This window comes from Accipiter gentilis, chromosome 24, assembly GCF_929443795.1.
Source record: "Accipiter gentilis chromosome 24, bAccGen1.1, whole genome shotgun sequence".
Classification (NCBI taxonomy): Eukaryota; Metazoa; Chordata; class Aves; order Accipitriformes; family Accipitridae; genus Astur; species Astur gentilis.
The window spans coordinates 15,527,139-15,550,251 of record NC_064903.1 but is presented as its reverse complement, the minus strand read 5'-3'; the positions used below and the strand labels follow the sequence as shown (position 1 = coordinate 15,550,251).

At 59.1% G+C, this 23,113-nt stretch overlaps 1 protein-coding gene and 1 long non-coding RNA gene across 6 annotated transcripts in view; one reads left to right on the top strand and one right to left on the bottom strand.

Moving 5' to 3' along the window:
• Positions 1-23,113, top strand: part of MBNL3 (muscleblind like splicing regulator 3) — a 167,984-nt gene that overhangs the window by 28,276 nt on the left and 116,595 nt on the right. The gene's annotated exons all lie outside the window — the stretch shown is intronic.
• On the bottom strand, positions 18,292-22,209 carry LOC126050056 (uncharacterized). Its single transcript, XR_007509386.1, has 5 exons — positions 22,156-22,209; positions 21,016-21,072; positions 19,414-19,506; positions 19,177-19,336; positions 18,292-18,885 (listed from the first exon to the last, which is right to left on the bottom strand). It is a non-coding gene; the product is annotated as an uncharacterized LOC126050056 (long non-coding RNA).

The window sequence follows — 23,113 nt, the reverse complement described above, 5'->3', positions numbered from 1 at the left end:
GGGGATGGTGGCAGGTCCATCCCCACATCCTCCCGTAGCTCCTGGGGCTCCATCCCGACGCTGTTGAATATGTCGAGGCTCAGCGTGGTGTCGCTGAGCTCGGGGATGCAGGAGTCGAGGGTGAGCAGCTTGTCCGGCAGCGACCAAGGGCTGAAGTCCCAGTTGGGGGTGGCTGCGCCGGTGCCCTCGGTGTCCCCAGGCACGGGGCTGCTGCTGGGACCGTCCTGCCTGGCCCCCACCGTGTCCAGGGAGCACCCAAGGAGCCCGAGGGCCTCTTCAAGAAGCTCCCCGTCAGGCACTGCAAGGTGCTTTGCGATGTCCCCCGGGGCTTGGGTGTGAGGGGCAGCGCAGGGGCTGGGGGGGACGTCGCTGCCCGGTGGGACGTCGCTGCCCGGGGGTGCCCCTGCAGGGGTGGCCGTGCCGGAGGTGTCTATCTCTTCCAACTGCCCATTGATGTACTGGTAGCCGGGGATGGATATCGGCATCACTGGTCAGGCTGGGGCCACCCCTGTCCCCTCTCCGCTGGTGCCCCCAGGGTGGCCAGGCATGGGGCTGCTGCTGGGACCATCCTGGCTGTCCCCCGCCGCGTCCGTGGAGCACCCGAAGAGTCTGAGGGCCTCTTCCAGAGGCACCTCCTCAGACACGGCGAGGTCGCCTGCCGTGTCCCCCAGGGCTTGGCTGTGGGGGGCAGCGGAGGGGCTGGGGGGGACATCGCTGCCCGGGGGGACGTCGCTGCCCCGGGGTGCCCCTGCAGGGGTGGCCGTGCCGGAGGTGTTGATCTTCTCCGACTGCCCCTCGATGTGCTGGTAGCCGGGGCTGCATGTCGGCAGCAGTGGGCAGGCTGGGGCCACCCCTGTCCCCTCTCCGCTGGTGCCCCTGGGGTGGCCAGGTACGGGGCTGCTGCTGGGACCACCCTGGCTGGCCCCCACCGCGTCCGTGGAGCACCCGAAGAGTCTGAGGGCCTCCTGCAGCAGCATCTCCTCAGACACGGTGAGGTCTCCTGCAGTGTCCCCAAGGTGTTGGTTGGGGGGGGCAGCGGAGGGGCTGGGGGGGGACGTCGCTGCCCGTGGGTGCCCCTGCAGGGGTGGCCGTGCTGGAGGTGTCAGTCATCAGCAACTGCCCCTGGATGTGCTGGTAGGTGGGGATGGACATCGGCAGCGCCGTAGGGGCTGGGGCCACCGCTCTTGCCAGATGTTGGTAGGGGGCAAGGTACTGTGGCTGGCCCTGGGGGGTCCCCGGGGCTGTCCAGGCCAGGGGGGCCCCGCAGCCCCAGGGCCCCCCCAGGGCAGCCCCTGGCAGAGAAGCGGTGCCTTGGCCGAGCATGGCACCGGCCGGTGGAGGCAGGTTGGTGGCTGTCCACTGGATATGGAAGACCCGGGGGTCGAAGAGGCAGCCACACGGAGCCATCTGCAGACCTGTGTGGGTGAGAGGGAGCCATGCTGGGCCGGGGGGAGTCTCCAGGGGCACCCACCGAGCCATCCCCCACGGCCGACGTCCCCCAGCTCAGCGCCAGGCGCGTGGGGAGCTGCTGTGCAGGGGGATCCTGACGGGGTGAGCTGCTGTGCCGGTGGGACGGGGTTGCATGCTGGGGAGGAGACTCCCTTCTAGGAGGTGAAACGGGACAGGTGGCCCCAGATATTTGGGAAGTTCTCCGCAGATTGGCTTGAGTGGGTACGCGTCACCCAGGCGAGGGCAAGGGTGCTCCCGCGGGCTTGCTGAACGCCCGTGCGAAAACTGCCGGGGGGACGGGTGTGACGGGGATGGCAAAGGTGCCCGAGCAGACTGGGGTGCCATACCTGCTGGTGGTGCCTGGGGGGCCTGGGGTGCCCCCCCTGGCAGGGGTGCCCAGGCCGCAGGGAAGGGCTGCTCCTGCCCGGGCAGATGGTACAGGTTGGCTGAGCCTACGAGAGAGAGAGAGGAGCCATGGCCGGCGGTGAGCTCCGCTCTTGCCCCCAAGAGCTTCCCTGGGCTCGGGGCTGGTCCCTACCTCGAGGGTTGAAGGTTTCGGGGAGCACAAACGGCTGAAAACGCTGGGGCGCCGGGGGGCCCCAGGGCCCACGCGGTGGGAGCTGCCACGGTGGCCGCGCCATGGTCCCTCCTGGCTGTTGGCTGCTAAGGACTCTTTGGCGTCTCCCAGGAAGGAATGCGGGGGCTCCCTGTGTTCCGCGCCCCCCCCACCCCCCCCAAGAGCCTCCCCATCTCCTCCTGGGGAGGGAAAGGGTTAAGGGAGGCTGGGGGGCCCCTGGGGCCTACAGGTGGCTCTCAGGGGCTGTGGGTGCAAATACTCTTGGCTTTCAACAGTGTTTTTCTGGTGGGGGAAAAAGAACAAGTTGATTCGGCCAAGCCGAGAGGGGACCAAGCCGAGGCCACAGCCTCCTTGTGGCAGGTGGCAAACGCATTTGTGACTATTGGCCGTGCTTCTGTTCGCTGCCTTGGCTGGAGTGACGCAGATATAGGAGAAAGGGCTTCGAGGGCGCGAAGGAAGGTCCTGCGGTGGCGTGCTTTCCCCCAGCCCTGGCTCAAGGAGTGCTGTCAGGGCTTTTAGTCGCCCGGTCGGAAAAGCAGCAGCTCTGGATCCCCCTCGGAGGGGGCCGCGCTCGCCCTGGGTGCGTGACACCCGGGAGGAGACGGTACCCGCCGCCGCGTGCTCCCAGAAAAGGCCTGGGTTCTGCACAACGTCCGATGAGGAGAGGCTGGGGCTGTTTGTGCTCCGCAGGGATGGGGTTAGTCCATCCCCTCCTGGTACTTGGAGGATTTGGCGCTCCCAAGGACACCCTCGGTAGGAACGCAGGCCTCTCGCTCCCGCTGTGGCAACGGTGTGTGGCCTGGGGGAGTCGGGACAACCGCCGTGAACCGGAGGCCCAAGATCTCTCCCGGCCTGTATCCTGTTGATGAAAGAGATTGCTCTCTGTACGCGAGGCACCTCCGGCCGCCAGTTTGTAACTCGTGGCAGGGACCGATGCGGGGGGCGTGAAGGCAACCGCGCTCGTGAAAACTGGATTTCATTTCAGAGCGCAGCTGAGCAACCCCACTCCTCAACACTCCGCCATCTGCACCGACCGTTGCGGCTGGGACGGGGCGGTGCTGCACATCCCAAAGGCCACCAGCTCACACCTGTGTCCCTGCTGCTTTGCCGGGAGCTTCTGCGCTGCGAGCGATGTTTTGGGGGCTGATCTCTTGGACTGCAGCTACTCCTTCCCTGAGCGGCAGCTGGTCAGGAGGGTTGTGTCCCAGGTGGAATTGCACCTCTCTGACGAGAACCTGTCCAAGGATGCTTTCCCCCTGAAACACATCCCGAAGAAGAAGATGGGCTTTGTCAGCATCAAACTGCTGCCGTCCTTCAAGAAGGGAGGCAGCCCGTTGCGTTGGCCAGCCGGGGTGGGAAGTGGCCTTCACGTGGAGGGTGTCTGGGTGTGCTCTGGCTGTCTGCGGTGAGGTGGACGGGGAGGTCCAGGCTCTGCTCAGGCTGTGTGTGTCCCTGCGAAGCAAAGTGCTGGTGCTGCGGAGCTGGGCCCTGCTGTCTGCCTTCCATGGGCTGCGGCAGCTCTCCAACCAGGGAGGAGGGTGGCTGGGAAATGGTGAACAGTTGGTTGCCTCAAAGCCAGCCCAGGGCTGGCTTCATCTCTTCTGCCCACGGTTTCCCCAGGCTGCTTTGGGAGAGGAGAGCTCATCCTCCGGCACTGAGGCTCCTTGACGTTTGGGTTTGGGGCTTCTCCTTTTCCTTTCTTTCCTTTTTCGTCCTCCTCTTGAGCAGAAGGACTCTTGGTGGCCCCCGAGAGCTGTGGGGGGTGGTGGTGCAGTGGCTCCAGGGGCCAGTTTTGGGGCAAGGCCAGTGCTTGGGGTGAGTCAGCGTGCGGGGCGAGATGCTGAGCAGCAGCAGCACCGGGAGCTGTGCCGTGCTGATGCCGACGGGACTGCGCCTGCCCGGGGTCCGGAGTGGCTCGCGGCACCCCTGGGACTGCCTGAAGGAAGGGGCTCAGCCCCCCCCCCCCAACCCGCCGGTGCTGGGGGACCTCACCCTGCACCTTCTGCAAGACAGAGCCGGCAAGGTGAGGCTGCTTCTCGAAGGTGCCGTGGGCTGCCTTGCTCCTGGACTGTGGAGCTGGGATGGGAAATGGGCACTAAGGAGAGGTGAGCTTTCCAGGCACTTGCTGGCCGGTGCTGAGATTTGAGAGAGTGATTTTTTCCCCCCTTCCCGGTCTCGCGGCTGCCCAAGGTGCAGCCCGAGAAGGGGAGGAGGGCCCCTGCCTGGCCCACAGCTCCCTCCCTCGCCATTCTTGGGGTGATTGGGGGTTATTTTGCTGTGTCGGTGAGGCAAAGCTGGGCTGCGGGGCTGAGCGCGGTGGGACCCGAGGAAGGGTGTGATTGTCTTGAGGCTTTGAAGGGCTTTGCAGCGAGCCCTGTCCCCGCTGGAGGGGAGGCTGGTGGGGTTCAAGACGAAGGCCTTGCAGCCCTTGTTGTCGTGTGTGTCCGTGTGTCCCCCCGGCCCCCAGGGTCTGTCCTTGTCCCAGGGGCTGCGTGCTGCTTTCTCCATGGGGCCGTGTCCGTGAGTCCTGCAGGGACCTGTCTGTCCCGGCATCCCTGCCAAAGGGCTGCTTCCCCTGGGGAAGGGGACAGGGGAGTCGTTCCCATTCCCGTCCCGTCCCGTCCGCCCCCACCATCGCCTGCCCCGCTGGTGGTGACTTGGGCCTGGGGGGGCTGGCTTCCCCTCGGGGCTGGCTGGCTCGGATCTGGGGCTCAGCGGGGCTTTTGCACCTCTTGGGGGCTGTTTCCCGGTGCCCCCCGCGCTCCCTCCCCGTCCCACGCAGGCACGGAGCGGTTCTGGAGAAAGAGCTTTTAATGGGAAAGACAAAAGAAAAGGTCCCAACAAAGCTGATCTAAACCCTCCCTACCCCCCACCCACCCCTTCAACCCCCCCAACCAATCCACCTCCCTCCCCTCCCACCCCCCACTCCCCCATCTCCATCTCAACCCCGTCTGATCCCCCCCTCCCACCTCCCACTCCCCCCACCTCCTTCTCACCCTTGTCTGATCCCCCCCTCCCACCCCCACTCCCCCCATCTCCATCTCACCCCCATCTGATCCCCCCTCACACCGCCATGTCCCCAGGCACGGGGCTGCTGCTGGGACCGTCCTGCCTGGCCCCCACCGTGTCCAGGGAGCACCCAAGGAGCCCGAGGGCCTCTTCAAGAAGCTCCCCGTCAGGCACTGCAAGGTGCTTTGCGATGTCCCCCGGGGCTTGGGTGTGAGGGGCAGCGCAGGGGCTGGGGGGGACGTCGCTGCCCGGTGGGACGTCGCTGCCCGGGGGTGCCCCTGCAGGGGTGGCCGTGCCGGAGGTGTCTATCTCTTCCAACTGCCCATTGATGTACTGGTAGCCGGGGATGGATATCGGCATCACTGGTCAGGCTGGGGCCACCCCTGTCCCCTCTCCGCTGGTGCCCCCAGGGTGGCCAGGCATGGGGCTGCTGCTGGGACCATCCTGGCTGTCCCCCGCCGCGTCCGTGGAGCACCCGAAGAGTCTGAGGGCCTCTTCCAGAGGCACCTCCTCAGACACGGCGAGGTCGCCTGCCGTGTCCCCCAGGGCTTGGCTGTGGGGGGCAGGGGAGGGGCTGGGGGGGACATCGCTGCCCGGGGGGACGTCGCTGCCCCGGGGTGCCCCTGCAGGGGTGGCCGTGCCGGAGGTGTTGATCTTCTCCGACTGCCCCTCGATGTGCTGGTAGCCGGGGCTGCATGTCGGCAGCAGTGGGCAGGCTGGGGCCACCCCTGTCCCCTCTCCGCTGGTGCCCCTGGGGTGGCCAGGTACGGGGCTGCTGCTGGGACCACCCTGGCTGGCCCCCACCGCGTCCGTGGAGCACCCGAAGAGTCTGAGGGCCTCCTGCAGCAGCATCTCCTCAGACACGGTGAGGTCTCCTGCAGTGTCCCCAAGGTGTTGGTTGGGGGGGGCAGCGGAGGGGCTGGGGGGGGACGTCGCTGCCCGTGGGTGCCCCTGCAGGGGTGGCCGTGCTGGAGGTGTCAGTCATCAGCAACTGCCCCTGGATGTGCTGGTAGGTGGGGATGGACATCGGCAGCGCCGTAGGGGCTGGGGCCACCGCTCTTGCCAGATGTTGGTAGGGGGCAAGGTACTGTGGCTGGCCCTGGGGGGTCCCCGGGGCTGTCCAGGCCAGGGGGGCCCCGCAGCCCCAGGGCCCCCCCAGGGCAGCCCCTGGCAGAGAAGCGGTGCCTTGGCCGAGCATGGCACCGGCCGGTGGAGGCAGGTTGGTGGCTGTCCACTGGATATGGAAGACCCGGGGGTCGAAGAGGCAGCCACACGGAGCCATCTGCAGACCTGTGTGGGTGAGAGGGAGCCATGCTGGGCCGGGGGGAGTCTCCAGGGGCACCCACCGAGCCATCCCCCACGGCCGACGTCCCCCAGCTCAGCGCCAGGCGCGTGGGGAGCTGCTGTGCAGGGGGATCCTGACGGGGTGAGCTGCTGTGCCGGTGGGACGGGGTTGCACGCTGGGGAGGAGACTCCCTTCTAGGAGGTGAAACGGGAGAGGTGGCCCCAGATATTTGGGAAGTTCTCCGCAGATTGGCTTGAGTGGGTACGCGTCACCCAGGCGAGGGCAAGGGTGCTCCCGCGGGCTTGCTGAACGCCCGTGCGAAAACTGCCGGGGGGACGGGTGTGACGGGGATGGCAAAGGTGCCCGAGCAGACTGGGGTGCCATACCTGCTGGTGGTGCCTGGGGGGCCTGGGGTGCCCCCCCTGGCAGGGGTGCCCAGGCCGCAGGGAAGGGCTGCTCCTGCCCGGGCAGATGGTACAGGTTGGCTGAGCCTACGAGAGAGAGAGAGGAGCCATGGCCGGCGGTGAGCTCCGCTCTTGCCCCCAAGAGCTTCCCTGGGCTCGGGGCTGGTCCCTACCTCGAGGGTTGAAGGTTTCGGGGAGCACAAACGGCTGAAAACGCTGGGGCGCCGGGGGGCCCCAGGGCCCACGCGGTGGGAGCTGCCACGGTGGCCGCGCCATGGTCCCTCCTGGCTGTTGGCTGCTAAGGACTCTTTGGCGTCTCCCAGGAAGGAATGCGGGGGCTCCCTGTGTTCCGCGCCCCCCCTCCCCCCCCCCCAAGAGCCTCCCCATCTCCTCCTGGGGAGGGAAAGGGTTAAGGGAGGCTGGGGTGTCCCCCGGGGCCTACAGGCAGCTCTCAGGGGCTGTGGGTGCCAATACTCTTGGCCCTCAACAGTGTTGGCAAGTGATAGGGTTTGCTTATAGACCAAGCACGGAGCACAAGTGTTGGCAGTGCTGTGAAGGGGCTGCCAAGGGAAGCTCGGGGCCAGCACTAGCTTTTAGCCCTTGCCACTTCTGTGTATGAGCCCTCACTGGCTGCTGTTCCATTTTCTTGCTGTGCTCTGGCAAGTGGCAGGTTGAGCTTTTAGAGGAAGCACAGAACTCTCACATTGTGTGGCTATGAAGGGGCTGACAAGGGAAGGTGAGAGCCAGCAACATCTTTCAGTCCTTGCCACTTCTGTGTGAGAGCCCTTGCTGGCTCCTGTCCATTTTCTTGCTGGGCTCTGGTGAGGATGAGCGTTTCAGTAAGTACAGAGCCCCAGTGTTGGTGGAGCTCTGAAGGGACTTCCAAGAGAATGTGAGGGCCATCAACAGCTTGAAGCCCTGTCCACTTTTTTGTCGGAGCCCTAGCAGAGCTGTGTCCTTTCTGTTTTAGAGCTCTGGTAAGGTAGAGGGTTAAGTGGTAGAGCAAGCCCAGGGTGCCAGAGTTGGTGGAGCTCTGTGCTTGCTCGCCACCTAACAGTACCCTCACTCTCGCCAGAGGCCAGCTCCAAAATTGAAAATGTCCAGTGACTTCTCACACACAGAAGGTTCCAGGACTGAAAGCTGTTGCTGGCAATCATATCTGTACCTGGAATAGCAGCTGCAAAAGTATCTGCATCTGCAATGGTATCTGCGCTGGTATGTGAAATGCAATAGCATCTGCAATGTGGTACATGCAATGGTATTTGAGTGTAAAGTGGTATCTGCAATGGTATCTTCATCTGCATTGGTATCAGCAATAGTATCTGCATCTGCAATGACATCTGCAAGGATGCCTGCAACTGGAATGGCATCTGTAGTGGTATCTCCAACTTCAATAGTATGTTCACCTGCAATGCTCTCTATTGGTGTTTGCACCTGGAATGGCATCTGCAATGTTAACTGCATCTGCAAGGGTGCCTGCAGCTGAAATGGCATCTGCAATGGTACCTGTATCTGCAATTGAACTGAATTCTTCAAAGGTATCTGCAGCTGTTTTGGCATCTGTAATGGAATGAGCATCTGCCGTGGTATCTCAATCTGCAATGGCATCTGCATCTGCAATGCTATTAGCATTGGGTTCACATCTGCAACGTTCTGAGGAATGAATTGTGCATCTGCAAAGATATTTCATTCTGCAATGCCATCTTTAGTGGCATTTGCATCTGCAATGGTATCTGCATCTGCAGTGATATCTGGAGTGGTATCTACATGTAGAGTGGTATCTTCAGTGGCACATTACATGTGTTTATAGGTGTGCGTAATGGAACCTGTATGTATAGTGGAACCTATATGTGTAATGGTATCTGTACCTCCATCTGTATCAGCAATTGTACTGAATGTGTTTCAGTGTCCGTAGCTATAGTTCTTTCTCTGCCTGTATCTCTATGTGTAATTGTGCCCATCTCTGGAATTGTACCCATGTCTGTCATTGTATTTGAATCCATCTCTGTATCTTCATCCATATCCCAGTCAGTGACTGTCTGTGTAGTTATCTGTGTAGTTATCTGTACCTCTACCTGTAACAGCACATCTGTGTGTAATGGTAGCTGTATTTGTATCAATGCCTTTACATGTAATGGTTCCTCTGTCATGGTACCTCAGTCAGTAATGGTGTTGCTTGCTTTATCTGCTGCTGCTTGTGTAATTGAATGCATCCTTGTATCTGTGACTGTACTTGTATCCTAAATTGCATGTGTAATTGTGTCTGTACGTGGAATTTTATCTATTTTGTGCCTGCATCTGCAACTGTATTTGCAATTCGGTATGAGTCTGTGTCTGTAATTATGTCAATATGGGTGATGGAACCAGTACCTGTATTTCTGATAGTGCCAGTATCTGTGTCTCTAATGGTATCTGTACCCGTAACTATACCTGCATGGATAATGTATCTGCAATGGTACCCGCACCGCAAACTCTTTCTGTAGTACCATCTGCAATAGCTGCATCTGCTATGGCATCTGCATCTGCAATGGTATCTGCAGCTGGAATGGCATCTGCATTTGTGTCTGAAATTGTACATGCATCTGCACTGGCATCTGCAAAGGTGTATCTTCAGTGGTATCTATCTCCAGCCAAATGTTGTTCTTCTACTTTCTCTGCATCTGCAATGCCATCTCCAACGGTATCTGCATCTGCAGCTATAGTTCCATCTGGAATGACACCTGCATCTGCGATGGTCTTTGCTTGGTATCTGCATCTGTGATGTTCTGAGGAATGGATTGTTCCTCTGCAGTGCGATCTGCAATGGTGTCTACAATGCTAATTCATTCTGCAATGACATCAGTGACGGCATCTGCATCTGCTATGGTATCTGCACCTGCTTGGTATCTGCACAGAATCTGTAATGGTGTCTGCATTGCTATTAACTTCTGGAATTGCTCCTACAATGGCATCTGCGTCTGCAGTGATATCTATAATGGTATCTCCATCTGCAATGCTTTCTGCAGTGGTATCTGCATCTGGTGTGATATCTTCAATGGTATTTACTGTGGTATCTCCAAAGGCATGATCCCCTTCAATGATACCTGAGCAGGTCCTACAACTGCAACGGCATTTGTGTGGTATCTGCATCTGCAATGCTGTCTGCATGGGCAATGTCATTTGCAGCTATTTCTGCATTTGCATGGGCATCTGCATCTTCAAGAGCCTCTATATCTGCTTCTGCAATGGTGTCTGCCGCTGCAATTGCATCTCCAACGGTATCTTCCCTGGCATTTGTACCTGCAGTGGCATCAACATCTTCAATGGCATCTCCATCTGTAGTTCCACCTGAAATTTCATCTGTATCTGCAGTGTGATCTGGAATGGTCTCTGCAATGATATATGCATCTGCTATGGCATCTTCATCTGCAATGGTGTGTGCATCTGCTATGGCATCAGCAAGGAGACTGTAATGGTATCTCCAATTTTAATTTTTTTTTTCATCCCACAGTCTGGGCACTTGTTGTTGCTCAAAAGCCAAATCAGTGGGAGAAAATGTCACATGGACTGTTCCCACAGAAAGCTGGCAAGGTTCCAGTCCCAGTCCTATAATTTCTTGTCAGAGAGGTGCTTGCAAACAAGAAGTCATAGCCATAGCTGGAGCAGAAACCAGAGTAAAAGCAGAAAGAAGAGCATCAAGATGGGCAGGTGGAGCTGAATGTGGAATGTCCCTGTTTTTCCCATCTGGACAGAGATATTACTCAATTTCTGACCTGAATGGGAAGCTTCACTCTGATACTTACAAATTCTGGAATGTAAAGAACTCTTATTTTTCCCATTTGTTCAGAGATCTTTGCTTACTCTCTGCTCGGGAAGGGATTTTTTTTTTTTTTTTTTTTTTTTTTTTTTGATACTTGGTCTACCAATAGTCCAGTAATTGTCCCAGATATACCAATAGTGCATTTGTGATGGGAAACAATGCTCCAATTGCTGGTATAAATGGCTCGGCTTAATATCATCAAAAGAACCAGACTGTGGCCACGTTTGGTACGCATCACCAAAGGCAGTCACTTCTGGCCAAATTTCCTGAAACAGGGCTCAGGTTTTTGATGACCCAGCCATCCCATCAGTAAACTTCCAGTGTAGCAACAATTCATCTGCCAGGGACCTCTTCACTATACTTTATCTGCCTCCCATTATAATAAAAAAAATATATGATAGTGGGAGGGTTTCAAATACATGTCAGAGAGGCTGGGATGCTGGTGTTATCTTGATTGTCCTGGAGTATCCTTTCTCCTTCACGGACAGCTCTAAGCTTTCATGAAGCAAAGTCCTTATCTCCAGGGCCAGGCTGTCCTTTAGTTTGTTTTACTTAAGCATGACCAATACCAAAGTCTCCAGGAAAATTCCACTACCTCATCATGTTATTACAGTGTATAATGTGAACTCATTCTCTCTCTCTCTCTCTCTCTCTCTCTCTCTCTCTCTCAAAAAAGTTAATACACTTTAAAGACTGGTTCATATAATAGTTAGAGAAGGGAATTTTCATGACATACCTTATGGGTCTGTCGTGGTTTAACCCCAGCCAGCAACTAAGCACCACGCAGCTGCTCACTCACTCCCCCCCATCCAGTGGGATGGGGGAGGAAATCGGGAAAAAAAGTAAAACTCCTGGGTTGAGATAAGAACGGTTTAATAGAACAGAAAAGAAGAAACTAATATGATAATGATAACACTAATAAAATGACAACAGTAGTAATAAAAGGATTGGAATGTACAAATGATGCACAGGGCAATTGCTCACCACCCGCCGACCGACACCCTGCCAGTCCCCGAGTGGCGAAATCCCCGCCCCCCCCACTTCCCAGTTCCTAAAACTAGATGGGACGTCACATGGTATGGAATACACCGTTGGCCAGTTTGGGTCAGGTGCCCTGGTTGTGCATGAGAAGCTGAACAATCCTTGACTTCAGTCTAAACACTACTGAGCAACAACTGAAAACATCAGTGTTATCAACATTCTTCACATGCTGAACACAAAACACAGCACTGTACCAGCTCCTAGGAAGACAGTTAACTCTATCCCAGCTGAAACCAGGACAGGGTCCCACCAGCCAGCGCCCCAAAAAGCCAGTGACAGGGTGATGGAAAGCCAACTGGGGAGGATTGGTCTCCTTTAGTGATTAGAATTGCTGCTGCAAATCAGAAATCCCCCTGCAGTGCTCACAGTATTTCAGTGTCCCCAGCAGAGCCGTCCCACAGCGTTTAATCTCACTCGCTCCTGCGAGGTTTCTGCCCTCTTTCCCTGCCCTCTGGCAATCAGACCCAATTCAAATCTTGGCACGTGCTGCACAGCACTGCACGCCTTGCTCCTGGCACCCCCAGGGTACTCGTTCTGCTGCTTGGTGCTCTAAGGATGCTTTGCCCTTCCTCTGCTTCCCCAGGAATGGGTGAAGAAGAAGACACCGGCCACCACAGCCTCAGTGGAGGACTGGCTGCCTGTGCAAGCCCAGCAGATCCTCTGGCAGGTGATCCAGGGCCAGATTAGCCATCAGGGGGGACAAAATTCCCCAAGGAGAGAAAGAAAGAGTGGGAAAGGGGTGCTGCAAGAGGGCAGGGGGCACCTGAAGCCTCCAGCCCTCATTTCCAAGCCCAACATTAGCCCAGAGCTGGCTGGAGCAGGGCTGGAGCCAGGCTGGGAAGCACGGCACCTGCCCTCCATGCTGCCTTCTCTCTGTCCAGATCGGCTGCTTCAGGAGGAAAGAGCTGCGGTACTTTGCACAGGACCTGCACTTGGTAGGGCACATCAGCATAAATCTGGGGCAGCCAGGGTCAACAGCAGCCCCGGCACCCCACACCGTGGGGACCAGCTACCACAAGGCTCTCCAAACTCCTCCAGATCCTGGGGGCTGCCTCTCCCTGCGCAGCCGAGCAGGGACCCACGTGCTCTCTCCTCACAGAACACCCTTTGCTTCAGCCAAGGGTGCTACACCTTCTTCCTTGTCCCCAACATCATCTTCGCCATCAGGCTCACCAAGAACTTCTGCCCCATCCACAACTGGCTTATGTAAGCCGCAGGCACGGGGTGAGCGAGCTGCCCAGGGTGGGAGCACACAAAGAGGGGAGAGGGCTCCTCCTTGGCCCCCTAATATTTTCTCCTTCTCCCTCTGCAGCTCTGTGGGATCAGAGGAGACCTGTCCCTCCCACATCCCCCACATTACAGCACTCAAGCTCTAGGCCAGGGGTCTACTGGGTGCAGTGGCAGACCCTGCCCCCCAGGAGCTTCTGTCAAGCTCATGTCCAAGTGTTGCAGAGCTCCGGGTCCCTCCGACAGCTCTTCCTCAGCCTCCTTCAGGCTCTGAGCATGTCAGGGATGCTCCCAGAGCCTGGCTGATCTGAGGTGCAAGGGAAGGGTCCCTGCAGCTCTTCCTAACTGCTGCCATACCCCTCGCACTGGCAGACGCTGCAGGGAAGGACGCCCACCTGCTGCCCCATGATGCTTGCCCACACCTGGGACGGACCCCTGGCATGCCCCCACCAATGTTCCCCAGGTAGGGGAACATGAACGTCACAGCGCAAATGCAAAACATAGCTACTGTCAAGAAAATTAACTCAGTCCAGCCAAAACCAGCACAGTGATCCACAGTGTTTGTTTTGGGCATAAATGCTGCGCTCAAACCACTCCGGAGCAAAGCTTGCCCCTGCACACAGCCGCAGAGACCTCCAGGCATAGCCGGGTGGCAGCTTGCACACACCGACCCCTCACAGCCTCTGCTCCCGAAACTCAGCTCTGGCACTTCCTTCGTTGGGCCGCATGGCCTCCAGGCACCTTGCAGCACTGGTGGGGGCTGCCTGCAGCATCTCTCCTGCCCTAACAGAGCCAGCCCGGACAGACCTCCTGGTACCCGAGCTGTCCAGGCAGTGCTGCCGGCACCCAGAAAGCTGCCAACGACCCCCAGAAGCTGTTTGTTCCTCCTCACCCCCATGGCATGACATGCTCTGACTGGTCAAACAGCAGCGAACACGGTATACTCTTCTCCCTGCCCAGTTATAATCCACCTACCAAAAATAAACACCAAAATGACACCAGCATTGCCCCCCAGTACCTGTATCCTAACCCTGTCCTTGCACCAAGGGGGTATCTTCCCGGGGGGGAGCAAGGCATTTCCCAGCCATTGGAAAGTTCTGGCAAATGCCCCAGGGCTCCCTGGAGAGCGGCAGGGCCCTGACCAGCCCCTTAGCAAAGCCCAGCGTCAGCCCCAGGGGTCTCTCTGGAGGGCAGCAGGGCATCACCTGCGCAACTGCAAGCCTGGAAAAGGACCTGGGGAATTCTGTAGCTAGGCAGGGCTGCTTATGTCACCCGATAAAGCCCCTGGGACACTCCTGGGGGCACAGGGCCCCCTTCCAGCAAGGCTCACTGAAGGCCTTGGGGCAATCTGGATGGCAGCAGAGCACTGTCGAGGCCATGGCAAAACCTGGTGAAAGCCCCCGTGCTCTCTGTACGTCATCAGGGGGCCAACCAGGTCCTAGCAAAGCCTGGCGAAAGCCCCAGGACACTTTGAAGAGGAGCAGGGCCCTGCCTAGGCCCTGGCAAAGCCCACTGGAAGCCCCAGGACTCTCTGTTGGGCATCAGGGCTCAGCCTGGGCCCCAGCAAAGCCTAGCTGTGGTGCATTGACCTAGGCTGGTTGCCCGGTCCCCACCAAGCCACTCTATATCACTCCCCTTCCTCAACTGGACAGAGGAAGAAAATACGGCAAAAGGCTCACGGGTTGAGATACTTACAGGGAGATCACTCAGCAATTACCATCACGGGCAAAACAGACTCGGCATGGAGAAATTAGTTTAACTTATTGCTAATCAAATCAGAGTAGGGTAATGAGAAATAAAAACAAATCTTAAAACACCTTCCCCCCCCTGCACCCCCCCTTCTTCCCAGGCTCAACTTCACTCCTGACTTCTCTACCTCCTCCCCCAAGTGGCACAGGGGGACGGGGAACAGGTGTTGCGGTCAGTTCATCACAAGTTGTCTCTGCTGCGCCTTCCTCCTCACACTCTTCCCCTGCTCCAGCATGGGGTTCCTCCCATGGGAGACAGTTCTTCACAAACTGCTCCAGCATGGGTCCTTCCCACAGGTTGCAGTCTTTCATGAATGGACTGCTCCATTGTGGGTCCCCCACGGGGCCTCAGGTCCTGCCAGAAAGCCTGCTCCATCCTGGGCTCCTCTCTGTGGGACCACAGGTCCTGCCAGGAGCCTGCTCCAGCACGGGCTCTCCATAGGGTCACAGCTTCCTTAGGACACAGCCACCTGCCCCGGCATGGGGTCCTGCACAGGCTGCAGGGTGGGCTTCTGCTCCACCCTGGACCTCCATGGGCTGCAGGGGGACAGCCTGCCTCACCACGGACTTCACCATAGTCTTCGTCACAGGCTGCAGGGGAATCTCGGCTCTGGCATCTGGAGCAACCCCTCCCCCTCCCTCTTCACTGACCTTGGTGCCTGTAGAGTTGTTTCTCTCACGTATTCTCATTATTCTCTCCCGGTTGCTGTTACACAGCGGTTTTCCCTGCTTCTGAAATCTATTCTCCCAGAGGCGCTACCACCGTCGCAGATCGGCTCAGCTTTGGCCAGCGGCGGGTCCATCTTGGAGCTGGCTGGAACCGGATCCGTCTGACATGGCAGGGCAGCTTCCGACGCCTCACAGAAGCCAGCCCTGCAGCTCCCCCAGGTCCCAAAACCTTTCCACATAAACCCAATACACCAGCAAAAGCACTCTGGAGAGAAGCAGGGCTCCTTGCGGGTCTCGTCAAAGCCAAGTGAAGTCCCTCAGGCTCTCCTGAGGGCAGCAGAGCTCTGCCCAGACCCTGGAAAAGACTGGGAAAAGCCCTGGAGCAGTCTTTATGGAAGTAGGGCCCCTGTGGGTCCTGGCAAGGCCTGGTGAAGGGCCCAGGGCTCTCTGGAGGGCAGTGGGGCCCTCACCAGTCATAAGAGTAAGGGACAAAAATATTCAAAACCTCCTCCTTAAAACCAATCAATCTGACATAAAAGGACCCCCTGACTGACAGGAGTGAGACCCAGGACAGAGACGTTTATGGGGCCTCCTGGAAGAAACAGGATTTATGACAGGCCACTTCAACAGGCTCCCCACACCCGCCTGATAGAAATATGGGATAAATGTGGAAGGGATTGCACCAATGGCCTGCATGTTGGGAAGGTGCTAGATAAATTTGTCCTGTCTGCTTCTCCAGCCCCACTATCGAGAAACTAAGGGAAGAACTCCCAACCCCCAGGCCAGTGAGCTCCCATGACCCATCCCAAGTGGCCAGACTTTTTGGAATAAATATTTGTGATAGCCTTTGTATACCATTAGTGGTAAATGATAGATATTCTCGCTCTTTTTACATGGGCACAGGAGCCCCAGTATTGATGATTAAAGCTAGGGATGGTGCTGCATTAATCCAGAAAGCCTCGAGAAGGGCTCCCAGGGATCACTGGGAAAAGACAAGAGTTCCCAGTAGCTGGATAGAGCTGGACTCTTCCAATCCAAACCATTCTGTGATTCTAGCAAAGCCCAGCAACAGCCCCGGGGCTCTCTGGAGGGCAACAGGGCCTCACCCAGGCCCTGACAATGCCCGCCAAAGGCTCCAGAGTACTCTGGAGAGCAGCAGGACCCTGCCTGGTCCCTGTCAAAGCTCAGTGAAAGCCCAGTCGAAGCACTCTGGAGGGCTGCAGACCCCCTTGAGGCTTAGGGCAAAGCCTGGTGATGGCTCTGGGGCTCTGTATGTCATCAGGGCCCCAGCCAGAACCTGTCAAAGCCTAGCAAAAGCCCCAGGGCTCTCTGGAGAGAAGCGGACCCCTGCCCAGGCCCCAGCAAAAGCCCAGTAAAAGCCCCAGGTCTCCCTGTAGGGCACCAGGGCCCCTGGTGATCCGTATCACCAGGGAGTGATCCATATCCCTCCAATTTAGTGGCAAGAAGGTTTTGGGTGACTGTGTCAAAAGCCTTATGAAAGTCTAGGTAGATGATATCCATAGCTCTTCCCTTGTCCACTGATGCAGTCGCTCCGTTGTGGGAGGCCACTAGCGAGGCATGGTTTGCCCTTCGTGAGGCCACGTTAGCAGTCACTAGTCACTCCCGTGCCTGGGAGTTTGCAGGTGGTGGTTGAGAATAGAGTGACACTTCTCAGGACAGGTCTGTCCCAGTTCCATTTAACCCCTGTCTTGAAGCTCTTGGCTTTGCAAAGGGTGGGTGCACTGAAGAGCAGCCCTCAGGGAGGCTGAGTGCAGACAGAGTTGCTGCAGCATCCCTGGACTATTTATTTGGTGTTAACCTTAAAGGTGCAAGTGCTGGATTGGGGTGGGAGTGGGGATGAAGAGCCCCTGGGTGCCTGCCCTCCCACAGCCCCACAGTAGCTGCAGTGAAGGGTGTGCTTTTTAATGTCAGTTATAATAAAATATTTTTACAGAGCCCAAAAAATTCAAAATAGTGCAAAACATCTCACTGTCATGCATCCATGGTAGCCGCCGCCGGCAGTGCCGCGCGGGGTGGTACAGACACACAGGCATCAGTGACACGTGCTACAGGAGCAGAATTGGTCGGTTCAATCACATGCCAAACAGGACAGTTTGGGGAAGGGCACGGGACCAGGGACACCACGGTCGGAGGGTGCAGGGCTGAGCCCCAGCCTGGCCGTGCGGGAGCAGCGGTTAGAAAAGGGGTGTAAACATTGAACAGAAATGAGAGAGGAAAGCTAAACCCTTTGGTCCCAGGCAAACCCTATAGAAAAAGGACCATGGGGGCCAGTTGGGGTACCCTGTTTTGGGATGGGGCTGAGAGAGCTATATTGACTTGTAGGGTCATCAGGCCTCTGTCTTCCCTGGTACTTAGGGCAAGCTGGCCAGCTGGGGTGGCCATCCCTGACACCACGCACCCTGGCCTCCCGGGCACTCGCACAAGACACGCACACCACTGATCACGCAGAAATGGTGGTTAATGGGAAACTGGGGGGGGGAGGGGTCCTCTGGTTTGGGAGTGAGAAGGGTCTTGCTTGCACCAAGGAGGTCTCATGGGCACTGCCGCACTGCACAGGGATGGCTGGTCCCCACTGGCCAGAGCAAGGGGAAACAGGTCCCTCTGTTCCAGCTCCCCCAGCCCTCACCCCCAGGCCCTGGCACCCTGGGGGTGACAGCGGGGAAGCCCACAGTGGCAGCAAGGCAGGGAAGACAGGATTCGGGCCGGGGGCTGCTCCCTGCCGCTCCCGGCCCCGGTGATGCTGCTGCCAGCCAGGGACGGGACACTGTGCAGGGCATGCAGGGGCTGTGCCCGCCGACCCGACAGCCCCAATAGCCCTTCCAGGTGCAGGACACAGCCGTGTTGTCCGGCTGCCCATGTATGTACAGCTATTTACATATGTACAGGGTGCTCAGCGGGTGGGAGCCTCCCTGTCCCTCAGGGTGCTGGACATTGCTCGAGGGACGGAGACAAGGGGCCATCGGCCATCGTGTTGTGCAACGCTGGATGAGGTTTGGGGCTGGGTAGGACAAGGTAGGGTCAGGGATGGGCGAGTAGGGTTCCTCCATCTCAGACAGGCTGGGAAGAAATAGATCTGTCCCATTGCCCAGTCTGGGGTCCAGTCCTTCCCTGCAACCCCACCAGTCCCAGCACCTTCCCATCGGGGTAGGATGGGGGCATGGCCATGCTCTGCACCACTGTCACCCAGCCAGTCTGGGGAAGGGAGGGATGGGGGGGTTCTGTCACTGCAGCCATGTCCCACCCACACCCACACCAGGGCCGGGAAGAAGAGTCCTCTTGTGGCCGCTTTTATGGCTTATACATGGCTGGAGGATGCTGTAGAAAAGGGGCCAGGAGTGGGGGGAGAGGGCTGGGGAGTGGAAGGGGTTTAACTGCTGTCCTCCTCAGCCGAGCGTGTGTCCGACTTGAGCTTGACGAACTCCTTGGCCACCTCGTCATTGTTGCGTTGGGAGAGGATGCGGAGGACAGTGAGGCCAGCGTCATCCATGTGGATGCGGCAGCCCAGGGGCAGCCAGCAGGCACAGCCGGGTCGCTGCAGGATATCACGGAGCTGCAGGACCGCGATGCCCACTGTCCGGTCCTCACGGGCGAAGCAGTAATCCTTCACGCACACCTGCAGCTCGTAGCACTCAGGGCCCATCTCCGTCCCCAGCGTGCTGCGGGGGGGCAAGGGACAGGCAGTGTTGACATAGGGGGTCATGCTCCAGGCCCCCTGGCTCTGCGACAGCACCCTGTATGGGTGCTGCCTCCCCACTGCCCCTAAAAAAGCCTTTTTTTTCTTTCCTTTTCCCCAATCCCTGCTTTTACTAGTGAGAAAAACATTTAAAACATTGCTTGGGGGACAAGCAAACTCAGTGGCAGATCCCAGGAAAAGGGGGTCCCCACACTGTGGGGACACCCCCCACCCCAGCCCAGCCCCACGTCCCCAGCCCCGTGGTGCTACTCACAACTGGAAGCTCTCATTGTACTTGGGGGCCCAGCTGTTGTTCTTGGATTTGGTGGCAAATTTCCTCTTCTTGTCACTGAGGCGGGGCCCTATGATGTTGACTTCGATGAAGGGCCGGAAGATGCCCGACGTCTGCCACTTGAGGTCGTTTGCGGCCACCACTGCAAGGAGGGAGCACGTGAGGTTCAGAGGGCACTGCCACCTGCCAGACCCTGACATCCCAGCCGGCAGAACCCACCTTTGACAGTGACTTTGTGTTCGCCAGTGCCAGGATGGGTGAAGAGCTCCACGTGGATGGACACCTCCCCGACAGGGTCATCCACAGCAGAGCCTGTGTGGCAAAGGGAGGAGACATAAGTGCCTGTTCCCCCTGCGTCCCTGACATCCCCTGCCCACCACCAACCCCACTGGAGGAGTCAGGTCACCCACCATGGGGCGGGAAGGGGTGAGCAGTAGGATTTGGCCCAACTTGGCCTCTGCCAAAGAGTTCTGGGGACAGCAGCGTAGATGCGCAACTGTCAAGGACAGCTGGAGCTGGCACCAGGCTGGGCTGGGGCACGGCAGGACATCCCCAGCACCAGGCTGGCTCCCTGTCATCCCACCCCACATCGGCGGGGCCCAGTGAGACCCCCTTGCCCAGGCAGGGGCAGAGGTGCCTGGGTGGGATGGGGCAGGGGACAGTGGCCCAGCTCCCCCTACTATAGGCATGGGGGGGTGTCAGTGCTCCATGCATGGCTACAAGCATGGGCACAGCACCAGGCAGGAGGGACCCGATCTGGCCCTTGTGCCACAGGGCAGCCGTGGCCCTGCCAGGGGCTTGGGGCTGACCTGCTCCCTGTACCTCAGGGACCACATCAAGCCCCGGGGTCCCTGAGCCTGGGGAACTCGGGTGACCTGCGACCAACAGCCCAGTCCACTCCCTCCCCGCTAAGAGCCGTGCATGCACCCATGGGTGAAGGAGGGAGTGCAAGGCAGAGGGACAGGCTCCTTGAGTCAGACGGGGCTGAGGAGATCCAACCGAGCTCAGCGGAAAGTTCCCAGGGTGGAAATAACAGTGCAAAGGAGGACACATCCCCGTGTGTCACTGCATGGCCCCCAGGATGAGGGTGCCAGGCTGGCGGGGAGACTGGTGATGGCACACTCTCCTCTCCATCCACCTTCATCCTCCGCCCCACCGCAGCACCCCATCCCCCCAGGCACCCACCACCCGGGCAGTGCCGCATGCTGAGCCGAAATGGAGGCAATGGCGGGCGAGGAGGGGGTGTCTGGGTACGGGAGGCCAAGCATGGGGTGCAGTCCCAGCCCCTCCGGCAGGGTGGATGGAGGCCAAGCAGGGCCCATGAAGCTGGGCTCATTCCTTACGCCCCGGGGCAGGTGGACGGAGCTCGCTGGAGCAAGGCTAGTAATGGTCCTTCTGGCAGCAGGGTGGATGGGACACGGCCATGGTCATGGCCTCCCCTGGGACCACAAGTCCCACTGGGACAGCTCCCCAGCTTGCAGGGAGGTCGTGGCAGGTGCCCACCCCCAGGCAGCAGCACTGGGGACAATGGGGGGGTGCCCAGAGCTTGCAAGCGAAGGCGGGCACCCCCATCCCCATGGGACACAGCCCCCCTCCCTGGTTTGGGGGGTGGTCAATACGACTGAGCACAGTTCCTCCAAATTCAGCCCAAAGCAGCCCTGGGAGTGTGAGTCTGTGGGCAGAGGGCTCCAGCTCTGCCCACACAAGAGGTCCCCAAGGCCAGTGGTGCTCCTGGCCACCCCGGCTCGCAGTGCCGGGACTGTTACTAGCCCAGCCCAGCGGCAGCAGGCAGGTGCAGGGGCAGGTGAGCGGCACACGTACCCTTCTCAGGATAAATTTCTTCACTAAGGGTAAACCTAATACCTTTCCCACCATGGACTAGTGGGAAGGAGAGAGAAAGAGACAAGAGACCCAGAATAGAGTAGACGAAGAGAGGAGGAAGGAGATGACGTGCGTGGGGGACGGGAACAGTGAAAGAGGGGGGACAAAACAAAGAGAGAGAAAGATCAGATCTCACAGGCAGATGGACGACCAAGCATCTGGACAACACTGCAGCAACACAGGAGTGCCGGGTACCACCCAGCTCTGAGCCCAGGGGGTCCTGAGGCCAGATTGCACCCAGGGGTGCTGTCACCCACTGGACCTAACCCCACACCCCTGACAAGGCTGGCACAGGAGGCACAGACAGGACAGATGTCCCTTACAGGAGACGCACAGACAGCAAACGCACGTCCCACTCCCTAAGGACGCAGACAAGCCTGGCTGGGGCACTGTGTGATGGCCCATGACTGCCACCAAGCATCCGTCCCCTCCTCGAGCAGCCAAGGGACAAAATAAAGGGCAGCATTTAGAGCTAAAGATACAGTCCTGCCCTGGAAAGTGCCCAGCACCCTGCACTGCATCACTCTGGGATGGGGGACGTGCCTGAGAGGCGCCCGGCATCCTGGACAGATCCCAAATCATGGGGTATGTGGGGCACCCAGCGTGCCCAGGACAGGCCCTGGCACTGCATCTGGATCCGGCTGATCCTGCAAGAGGTCTGAGCCCTGGCCAGACTGGCACTGCTCAGCCGAGACCAGCAGCTCCAAGGCAGCACCGGACCAGAGGTGTCGGTGCTAGGTGACGGGGGCCATCCAGAGGGGACAAACACGGTGACGCGTCACCTTCTCCCCCACCCACGGGCCCCATTTCTGTGCCAGCCCAGCCATGCCCTGGCACTGGGGACACAATCTTCTTGCTGGTGAGAGACTCAGGGGTGCCAGGCTTCTTCTGGGCACCCACAGCCCCTCTTCACCTGCAAATCACAGGAGGTAAAGCCCTTCCCTCCCACCCCTCCACGAGCCTGGCCGGGGTCCCCAATTCCACCGGGACAGAGGCACGGTGGGGCCCTGACCATGGGGCAGCCGTGCCCGTGTGTGGGAATAGGGGGCCCGGGCGGGGGCCCAGGGCAGTGCGTCCTACCCTGTGAAGCCTGAGTCTACACAAAGGTTTTGATGAGGAGGTCGGTGGCCTGCGTATAGAGGGACAGGGCGTAGCGCAGCGACTGCAGGTCGGGCGTCTTCTCCAGGAAAGTCTTCTTCAGCCCCACGCCGCCGGTGTGGAAGTATTGCTGGAGAGGGGGAGACGGCCATAATGTCCTCAGTGGCTCTGCTGGAACTGCCCCCGCCCAGCACCCCCCCAGGTTTGTGCTTCAGGGCTAGAGCCCTCAGGGACACCCTTTCGTACCCCAGAGTGCCCTCACCTTGATGGTGTCCAGCGCCAGCTCCACCACTGCACATTGCTTTGGGGTCAGGCTCTTGGCTTCCTCCCGCACCATGTAGTCCTGCAGGGCACGAATCCTGCTCTCAGCATGGGACCAGGGCCCCGCTCCCCTCGCCCCAGCCGTGCCAACGAATGAGCGTTGGTGGGGTCCTTGCAACAGTGCCAGCCTGCAAAGTGTCACCCACCCCAGCAGAGAGGAGCTCAGACTGCCTGCCCCCACCCAGCCCAGCCTCCCAGCCCTTACCTTCAGCTTAGAGAGCTGCCCCAGCTCCTTCGCTGCATTGAAAATCATCTGCGTGCCCTGCGGAGAGCAAAGAGACAGGAATGGCCCCAGTCAGTGGCCAGGCTGGGGTTGCCATGGCCAGGCTGGACACGCAGTGTCAGGAGCTTGCTGCAGCTCCGGGGACTCCCCCGGCGCCCCCCCCCAAGCTTCAGGGGGCTGGAGAGGTGCTCCTTGGAGAGCCCCAGGGGCCACTGGCCATGCCAGGCATGGTGATGCAGGTGCGGGGCTGGCGGCCCCCAGCCCAGCCCCTGAATTCTCAGCACAGGTGTGTGGCTGGGGACTTGGGGACCTCAGGGCATGAAAGCCCCCTGGCATCAGGGGGCTCAGATCCTGCTCAGCACAAGCAGCTTGGCCCAAGGGTCCCATCCTGCTCCC